Source organism: Neomonachus schauinslandi, chromosome 2 (genome assembly GCF_002201575.2).
Source record: "Neomonachus schauinslandi chromosome 2, ASM220157v2, whole genome shotgun sequence".
NCBI lineage: Eukaryota > Metazoa > Chordata > Mammalia > Carnivora > Phocidae > Neomonachus > Neomonachus schauinslandi.
In genome coordinates, this window is record NC_058404.1 from 64,193,465 (window position 1) to 64,204,290 (window position 10,826).

At 34.2% G+C, this 10,826-nt stretch overlaps 1 pseudogene; it reads left to right on the plus strand.

The window, feature by feature from the left end:
* The first annotated feature begins 301 nt into the window (after nucleotides 1–301).
* On the plus strand, nucleotides 302–10,146 carry LOC110588571 (annotated as a pseudogene).
* Nucleotides 10,147–10,826: the final 680 nt, after the last annotated feature.

Below are 10,826 nucleotides of genomic sequence, written 5' to 3' on the forward strand. Positions count from 1 at the left end.
TTTTTTCAAATTAATGATGAGAGGTGAATGGATTATTTTATTCCCTTATCTAAAACACATGTATATATTTATCTTTTTTTAATTTAAATTCAATTAGCCAACTTATAGTATGTTGTTAGCTTCAGATATAGTGTTCAATAATTTATCAGTTGCGTTAACACTTAGTGCTCATCACATCACGTGCCCTCCTTGATGCCCCTCACCCGGTTACCCTATCTCTCCACTCACCTCCCCTCCAGCAACCCTCAGTTTGTTTCCTATAGTTAAGAGTCTCTCATGGTTTTTCTCCCTCTCTGATGACTTCCCATTCTGTTTTCTTTCCCTTCCCTTTCTATCCTCTGCCCTTTTCTTATATTCTACCTATAAGTGAAGCCATATGATAATTGTCTTTCTATGATTGACTTTTTACGCTTAGCCTAATACCCTCCAGTTCCATCCACGCCGATGTAATGGTAAGTATTCATCCTTTCTGATGGCTGAGTAATATTCCATTGTGTGTGTGTATATATATATATATATATACCACATCTTTATCCATTCATTTGTTGATGGCTATTTCAGCTCTTTCCACAGTTTGGTTATTGTGGACATTGCTGCTATGAAGAATGGGGTGCAGGTGCCCCTTCAGATCACTACATTTGGATCTTTGGGGTAAATACCTAGTAGTGTAATTGCTGGGTCATAGGGTAGCTCTATTTTGAACTTCTTGAGGAACCTCTATACCGTTTTCCAGAGTGGCTGCCCAAGCTTGCATTTCCACCAACAATGTAAGAGGGTTCCCCTTTCTCCACATCCTCACCAACGTTTGTTTCCTGTCTTGTTAATTTTAGACAGTCTGACTGGTATGAGGTAGTATCGCTGTATTTCCTGATGCCAAGTGATGTGGAGCATTTTTTCATGTGTCTTTTGGACATTTGTATGTCTTCTTTGGAGAAATGTCTGTTCATGTCTTCTGCCAATTTATTGACTGGATTATTTGTTTTTTGGGTGTTGAGTTTGATAAATTCTTTATATATCTTGGATACTAACCCTTTATCTGATATGTCATTTGCAAATATCTTCTCCCATTCTGTAGTTTGTCTTTAGTTCTGTTGACTGTTTCCTCTGATGCTCAAATTATCCGTTTGACCAGTGGAGCCTTTTCAAGGTGACTTCTGTGCCTTCCTGCTGGCATCCTTGCAAGTTGTCTCAGAGGTTTTGTTTGTTTGTTTTTAAAATAAAAAAAAATTACATTGCTTCTCTCCAGCCATCATTCCCAATATTGTACCCATAATACTCCTACACCTTTATATATATATATCTGTCTCTCTCTCTCTCTCTCTCTCTATATATATATATACACTATTCAATTTATTTAAACTAAAACACAAACAAACAAACAAAGAGTGTAACCATTTCTCCCTCCCCCCCAACCCTCTGCCTCTGGTAACCACCAATCTGTTTTTTGTATCTATGAGATTGGTTTTTATTTTTATTTTATTTTAGATTCCACATATAAGACAGATAATATGGTATTTGTTTTTCTCTAACTTATTTCACTTAGTGTGATGCCTTCAAGGTCCATGGATACCATATGTGATGTGTGTGTGTGTATGTGTATCCCATATTTTCTTTATCCAGTCATCCATGGATGGATACTTAGGTTGCTACCATATCTTGGCTCCTGTAAATAATGCACTGTGAACAGGAGGCAGCACATTATCTTTTAGAATTATTCTTTTCGTTTCCTCAGATAAGTAGTCAGAAGTAGAATTGCTAAATCATATGGTAGTTCTCTTTTTAATTTTTGAGGAACATTCCATACTGTTTTCCATAATTACTACACCAATTTTCATTCCCAACAACAGTGTACAGAGGGTACCCTTTTCTCTATATCCTTGCCAACACTTGTTATGTCTTGTCTTTTTGATAATAGCCATTCTAACAGGTGTGAGATGATATCTAATTGTGGTTTTGTTTTGCATTACCCTGATAATTAATGATGTTGAGTATTTTTTCATGTATCTATTGGCCATCTGTATGTCTTCTTTGGAAAAATGTCCATTCAGATCTGCCCATTTTGTAATTGGATTGCTTGCTTTTTTGCCATTGGGTTGTAGGAATTCTTTATATATTTTGGATATTAGCCTTCATCAGATTTTCAAATATTTTCTCCCATTTGGTGGATTGCCTATTTATTTTGCTGATGGTTTCCTTTTTTGTGAAAATGTTTTTAGTTTGTTGTACTCCCACTTGTTTATTTTTGATTTTGTTGCTTTTGCTTTTGACATCAGACTTAAAAAATCATCACCAAGACCTATGTCAAGGAGCTTATCACCTATCTTTTCTTCTAGGAGTTTTAAGATTTCAGGCTTTATTTTCAATAAGTCTTTAACCCATTTTGAGTTAATTTTTGTGTATGGTATAAAGTGGTTCAGTTTCATTCTTTTGCACTTGGCTGTCTAATTTTCCCAGCACCAATTATGCTAAAGACTATTCTTGCCCCATTGTATATTCTTGGTTCCTTTGTTGTAAATTAATTGACTATTTATGCATAGGTTTATTTCTCTGCTTTCTGTTCTGTTCCATTGATCTGTGTGTCTGTTTTTATGCCTATATCATAGTGGTTTAATTACTATAGCTTTGTAATACAGTTTGAAATCAGGGAGTGTTATGCCTTCAGTTTATCTTTTTCAAGATTGCTTTGGCTATTTGCAGTTTTTTGTGGTTCCATACAAATTTTAGCATTATTTGTTGTATTTCTATGAAAAATGGCATTGGGATTATGATAGGGATTGCATTGAATCAGTAGATTGGTTTGGGTTTTGGGCATTTAAAAATATGACTTCTTCCAATCCATGAGCACAGAATACCTTTTTAATGTATTGTATTTTAATGTAATGTAATAAATTTTAATGTAATGTATTTTAATGTAATGTAATAAATGTAAAAATACATTTATTAGTGTCTCTTCAACTTTCATTAATTTCTTGTAGTTTTCAATATACAGGTTTTTCACTTCCTTGGTTAAGTTTATTCCTGGGCATTTTATTCTTTTTGATGCAATTGTAAATGGGATTATTTTCTTAATTTCTATTTCTGATAGTTTTTTATTATTGTATGGAAATGCAACAGATTACTCTATGTATTGATTTTTTATCCTTCAGCTTTAATGAATTTGATTATTCTAACAGTTTTTTGATAGAATCTTTAGGGTTTTCTATATATAATATTCTATTTGCATATAGTGACAGTTTTACTTCTTCCTTTTGAATTTGGATATTTGTTATTTATTTTTATTTTTAAAGATTTTACTTATTTATTTGACAGAGAGAGAGACCCCTAAAGAGGGAACACAAGCAGGGGGAGTGGGAGAGGGAGAAGGAGGCTTCTGTGGAGCAGGGAGCCCAATGTGGGGCTCGATCCCAGGACCCTGGGATCATGACCTGAGCTGAAGGAGATCCTTAATGACTGAGCCACCCAGGCTCCCCTGTTATTTATTTTTAATGCCTAATTACTGTGGCTAGGGTTTCCAATAGTGTGTTGAATAAAAGTGGTAAGAGTGAGCATTCTTGTATTGCTGCTGTTCTTAGAGGAAAAGCTCTCAGTTTTTCACCATTGAGTATGATGTTAGCTATGGGCTTGTCATATATGGTCTTTCTTATGTTGAGGTATGTTTTCTCTATACCTGCTTTGTTGAGAGTTTTTAATCATAAATGAATGTCGAATTTTATCTAAAGCTTTTTCTATATCTATTGAGATGATCATATGATTTTTATCCTTCCTCTTGTTATGTGGTATATCACATTAATTGGCAAATGTTGAACCATCCTTGCATTCCTGGAATAAATCCTACTTGATCCTGATCTATGATCCTTTTAATTTATTGTTGAATTCATTTTACTAAAAATTTGTTGAAGATTTTTATATCTGTGCTTATCAAGGATATTGACCTACATTTTTCTTTTCTGTGGCATCCTTTTCTGGTTTTGGTATCATGGTAATGGTGGCATTTTAAAATGAGCTTGGAAGAGTTCTCTTCTATTTTTGGAAAACTTTGAGAAGGATAGGCATTAATTTTTCTTTGAATATTTGGTAGAATTCACCTGCGAGGCTGCCTGGTCCTGGGTTTTTGTTTGTTGGGAGGTTTTTTGATTATAAATTTAATCTCTTTCCTTGTAATCTGTCTGTGAAGATTTTCTATTTCATCATGATTCAGTCTTTGTAAGTTGTATATTTCTAAGAGTTTATCCATTTCTTCTAGGTTGTCCAATCTGTTAGAGTATAATTGTTCATAGTAGTCTCATGATTATTTGTATTTCTGTGGTATCAGTTATAGTATTTCCTCTTCATTTCTGACTTTGAGTCCCCTCTCCTTTTTTTTCTTAGTGAGTGTAGCTAAAGGGTTATCAATTTTCTTTATTTTTTTTTAAAGAACCATCTCTTAGGTTAATTGATCTTTCTTCTTTTAGTCTCTATTTCATTTATTTCTTCTCTACTCTTTGTTATTTCCCTCTATTAACTTTCCACATTATTTGTTCTTCTTTTTCTAACTCTGTGAGGTGTAAAGTTAGTTTTTTTTTTTTTTATTTGAGACTTTTTTGTTTCTTGAGGTAGGTCTTTTTTGCTATGAACTTCCCTCTTCAAGCTGCTTTTTGTTGTATCCCATAAAGTTTGGTATGTTACATTCTATTTTTGTTTGTCTCAAGGTATAATTATGATTTCTTTTTTAATTTCTTTTTTGAGCCATTAGTTGTTTAGTGGCATGCTGTTTAATGTCCACATATTTGTGAATTTTCCACTGTTATTTATGTACTTAGTTTCTAGTTTCATACCACTGTGGTCATAGAGATGTTTGATATGATTTCAATCCTCTTGAATCTATTAAGACTTGTCCTGTGACCTAACATATGATTTATCTTGGAAAATGTTCCATGTGCACTTGAGAAAGAAGGTGTATTCTATTCCTTTAGATGGAATATTCTATAAATACCTGTTAAGTCCATCTGTTCTAACATTTCATGTAAGGCTGATATTTTCTTATTAATTTTCTGTCTGGATGATCTATTCATTTATGTAAATGGGTATTCAATTCCTTACTCTTATTCTGTTGCTGTCTATTTCTCCCTTTAGGTCAGTTAATATTTGTTTTATATATTTAGGTCCTCCAATGTTGGGTGCATAAATATTTACAAATGTTATATTCTTTTGTTGGATTAACCTCTTTATTATTATGCCACAGCCTTGTCTCTTATTACAGTATTTGGTTTAAATTCTGTTTTGTTTGATATAAGTATAGCTACTCCAGCTTTCTTTGGGTTTCCATTTTCTTGAGACATCTTTTTCCATTCCTTCACTTTCAGTCTGTGTGTCCTTACATGTTAAATGAGTCTCTTCTAGGCAGCATATAGGTAGGTCTTTTTTTGTTTATTTGTTTTGTTTTTATTTTTTATTTTGTTTTAATCCATTCAACTACTGTATGTATTTGATTGGAGAATTTAGTCCATTTACATTTAAATTAATTATTGAGAGGTATGTGATTATTGACATTTTGGTAATTGTTTTCTGGCTGTTTTTGTATTTCCTCTCTGTTTCTTTCTTTTTATGTTGCTCTCTTCCTTTGTGGTTAGATTACTTTCTTTGGCAGTATGCTTATATTCCTTTCTTTTTATCTTTTGAATATTTACTATAGGTTTTTACTTTGTGGTTACCAGGAACTTTGCATATAACCATTTTTAACAGTTTATTTTAAGTTAACAACTTAAGTTTGATCGCATTCTAAAGCTCAGCATTTTTACTTCCCTCCCTGCATTGTATATTTTTGATGTTTTATTTTACAGAATTTTATCTTTGTGTATCCCTTAACCAATTTTGTAATCGTAAGCATTTTTACTACTTTTGTCTTTTAATCTTCATAGTAGTTTTATTTTTTTTAATTTTAATATATATTTTGGGATTTTATTTATTTGAGAGAGTGAAAGAGAGAGAGCTCATGTGTGAGCAAGGGGAGGAACAGAAGGGGAGGGAGAGAGACAAGCAAACTCTGCACTGAGCACGGAGCCTGACTCAGGGCTTGATCTCACAACCCTGAGAAACCAAGAGTCAGACGCTTAACCGACTGACCCACCCAGGCACCCCTTAATCTTTGTACTAGTTTTATAAGGGATTAACCCACTACCTTTACTATATATTTACCCTTCCAATGAGATTTATTCTCTCATATTTATTTTTGTTATTAATTAGTACCCTTTCTTTTTAATTTATTTTCTATTAGTTTATTCTTAGTGAATTATAAAAATTATTGATTGTAGAACTTAAAACCATGCAACTGGAGATAATAAATTTGGTAATATAAGTAAGGTTTAATAATCTCACTTTATAAGAAATTATCTTTAACATAAAATAATGCCACAGTGTTTATAAATGTATCATTTATAAATTAGCAAACAGTTATCTATCTTTGCTCTTGCTGTGGGCCCTGAGAGGCTGCCCTTAATGTGTTACATCACTCCATCTGTCTTTCCTTCTGGATTGCAGTTGTGGTCAGCAACTGCCAAAGATTGGGGGGAAGGGGGAGAAGAATGGGTCTGGATATTTATATTATTCTTGCCCCCTTCTGACATTGTCTTACCTCTAATTATAACCTCTATCAGGCAGTGCTTCTACCACCACTTCAGCTTTTCCCAGTAACTGGTAACATTCACCTTGTCCCTTTACACTTAGGGTTATAAATTACCATCGTTTCTACTCCCTGAGTGCTTCCCCATCTCTTAGATTTTCAGCATACTTCTTTAAATGATCCCTTCAATAAACTATCTTTAATTAAATGATGAATATACCATTTTTTCCCCTGCTGATACTCTAAAATGCTGCTACACACTTTTCCTAGTTAGGCATGGCCCTGCCCAGTCCCAGCTTGGTGAAAGGATTTTCCTTTTGTACTAATAAAAGGATGTCTGTTTTCTTTGTATAAAACCACACCTGGACACAGGGCTTTGTTAGTAAACACAGACTACATTTTAGCTCCCACTAGCCTCCCTGCCTTGTTCTTCTCAAACTAGACAAGCTGTGCTGTACTTACTATGGAAGAATAGCAAATGGAGAGAGAAATGGAAAAGTCCCTGCCTGTCACACAAAATGTTTATATATATGATTCTTTTTCTAATATAAGTATACATTAAAAATGTGGCTCTACTTGTAATTCATCATTTTATGTGACTGTATTCATTTAGATAGAATAATACTATGGTTCCTAAGCATTAAAACATGAAAGTTGTAGATCTTATCTCTATGGTCTCCTGTAACAAAATATTACTGTACATTTTATATTCATTTATTTTCCATTAGATATATTATGGACTTATGTATGAGTTTAATTATATATGGAAACACATAAGTTATGTAGAACTTCTTTTTGATGGAAATTCACAGATACATGGGTGAGGCCCAACTTCAGTGCCCTGGACTAATATCTGTTAGAAATTAGAGATTTTGTGAGGATTGAGAATAATTTGTACAGAAAAATTAGAGTAGTTCTGGTAAGGTGGGCATGAAAGAAGAGTGAAAAGTGAAGATGAAGGACAGAAGAACTTAGATAGTCAAAGGCCATTATGGCAGTACCCAGCAAATGGAAGACTGGAGAAGCAGACATACTGGGGCTGGGAAAGGGTTCCAAAATTGTAGTTGATAGGTGACTGAGATTTATTGCTTATCAGTGAACATTTTCATTTCTATGGTATATTTATACTTCCTAACATTAACCATAAGTGTAACCAGGCTTTGGATTTCATCATTCCTCATCTCTAAGTACATTCTCTTTTTTGATGACCTGAGCAGTGGCAGGGTTTTAAATATCATCTATATTCTAACAACTCCAAAATTTCCACCTCCACTCCAGTCCTCTCTCCTGAGTTTCAAACTTGTATATCCAACTGCCTACTGGATATGTTTGCCTGAATGTCTAATAGACATCTCGCATCTAACATGCCTTTCCCACTCTCAGACCTGCCCAGCCCATAGCCTTCACTACCTCAGCTGGAAACACCACCATCCATCCATTTGCACAAGGCCAAAAACTTAGCGTTGCATTTTGTGCTTTTCTCTTTCCGCATATTAAATTAATCGTGAAATCTTGGTGCTTCTACCTTTAAATATATCCATAATCTAATCACTTATCTCTAATTCTATTTTTATTCTAAGTTAAATATTAATTTATATATTCCATTTATTTATACTCCATATGTTTTCAGACAGCATTTGAATCACTAGAGAGTAATTTTACTGTTAATTTTATAGCTTCCCTGTTCAATCACAAAGTCACTTTTCTTTACCTCTTTATATCACAAAACACAGATCTTCATAGCATCTTGCTTCAGTCTTTCAATTCCCCCTCAAATTGTAGTGCAGAAACAATGGCAACAAGCCAGTGGTATCTGTCAAATTGTTGAGAAACCCCCCAAAAATTGCTTAGAAACCATAATTTCAGGGGGCATGTCTCTGGGTGAACTAAATAACTAAGCTCTCAGAACATCATTACCATTAATTCAAATTAAAACATACATTTCACAGGCTCATTTTTAACAACTTTTTTTGTTAATAAAAATCTATTAGTTAGATCTAATTTTATTAAGGTTTTCATCCACATGAAGTTTACCTAGCCAAAGAATCCAGTATGTTTGCCTTCAGTATTCTCATTAAAAATGCTTAACATTTTTTTTTTTTGCCAGTGTCAATGTTTCTTTTTTTTTTCTTTTTAATCTCTCGTGGTTTATTTACATGGAAATACTGGTTACAGAGATATTTTGCTTCCTTGAGAGATTTAAGCACAAGTTTCTAATCAATAGGCAAACAAAGAGGAATTTTATATACTCTACATTGAAAATATGTTTATTTTCTTCTCAAAGTTATGAGGTTGTTAATTTCCTAAAATAGTCCAAAGAATTTGCTTTTATATTTCATAGTTAGGGTTTAGGTAGTGATCATTATTCTTCTAAACCTATGGAGAACCTCCAAATTTTGCTTATGTAAAAGAGAATGAATATTTAACATAAATCTACAGAGAAGCTGTGGATTTAAGTTATATTTGTCAGGTTGTTGATGAATCATTTATTTACCATGAGCACAGAGTAATGTCACTGCTACTCTCTATTTATGCCCCGTGTATGTTTCTGCACATGCATTTAGACATCCTTGGTGAACCTTTCAGACATCTGATTTCCCTAAAATCATTAACTCTTTGATCAGAGACAGTAATGTTACATGTCCACATAATACTTTATGTTAAAAAAATTATGCAAGTACTCTTCTAATGGTCAAGAATGTTAACTAAAATATACACATTTATTCACATGCATAAAATTAATGGAAATCAGTGGCATTTTCTATTTGATATCTTGTTAATGATATGGCATGTTATGATGCACAAGGCCATCTGAAAGCATCTGGAAGACAACCCAGCTCTGGAGAAACTGTTGCTTCATATTCAGGGGAGTATGGGCTTTGTGCTCCCAAAGGACCTCGCTGAGATCAGGGACATGTTACTGGACAATATGGTTCAAATGGGGACCTGTGCCGGTGCCATGGCTCCATGTGAAGTCACTGTGCCAGCCCAGAATACTGAGAAGACCTCCTTCTTTCAGGCTTTAGGCATCTCCAGAGGCACCATTGAAATCCTGAGTGGTGGGCAGCTGATTAAGACTAGAGCCAAACTGGGAGCCAGTGAAGCCACACTGCTGAACATCTCCCCCTTCTCCTTTGGGCTGGTCATCCAAGCAGGTATTTGATGGTGGCAGCATCTATAACCTTGATGTGTTTTGGCAACACAGAGGGAACTACATTCTTGCTTCCCGGAAGGTGTCCACAGTGTTGCCAGCATCTGTCTGCAGACTGGTTACCCAGCTGTTGCATCAGTACCTTGTTTTAACATCGTGGCTATAGGCGGGTCCTGGCTTTGTCTGTGTAGACTGATTACATCTTCTCACTTGCTGAAAAGGTCAAGGCCTTCTTGGCTGATCCATCTGCAATTGTGGCAGCTGCATCCTTGGTTGCTGCCCCATAACCACTGCCACCACCCCTACCCCTGTTGCTGCTGCAGCCCCAACCAAGGTTGAAGCAAAGGAAGAGTCCAAGGATTTGAAGGAGGATATGGGATATGATCTCTTTGACTAATCACCAAAAAGCAACCAACTCAGCCAGCTCTATTTGTGAAATGAGGAAATAAAGATTTACTTCTTTAAAAATAGAATAATAATGATAAGGATAATGATAATATATTACATGTATTTAGAGGTCTATGTGTGGAAGTCAATTCATAACACATATCTCTGCTAAACTCTCTGGATTTGGGAACAAGAGACCTGTATGTGAGATGCCCTGCTCTGCTATTTCTTGTCTGAGTGACTTAATAACGATGATTTAACTCCTCTGAACTTTGGTATTGTTGTTTATAAAACTGGGCTAATGATGAGAAACAATCATTTTGAGAATTAAGTTCGTACTATACCTGCCAAAAAAAAAAAAAAAAAGCTTTGTAAACTGAAATATTTCTGTTTTAAAGTATTGGCCTGTGCAATTTTTTTTTTTTGAATAAAATTGGTGTTGTACATATTTACCATAGAATCTTCTAAAATTTCAAATAAAAAGCTATAAATGAGGTAATCATAACATATACTTTATCTTTTGAATGAAAAATAGTAACAATCTTGCAGGTAGTATTTTAGATTATATTAAATGTAATGTTTCTTGATCTCACTCTATATTGCCATATACCTGGTTTTATCCACATATATATGCATTTGGTTATTTAAGCTTGTTGCAGTCTTAACTCTGTTAGGTAGATTTGTTAATCT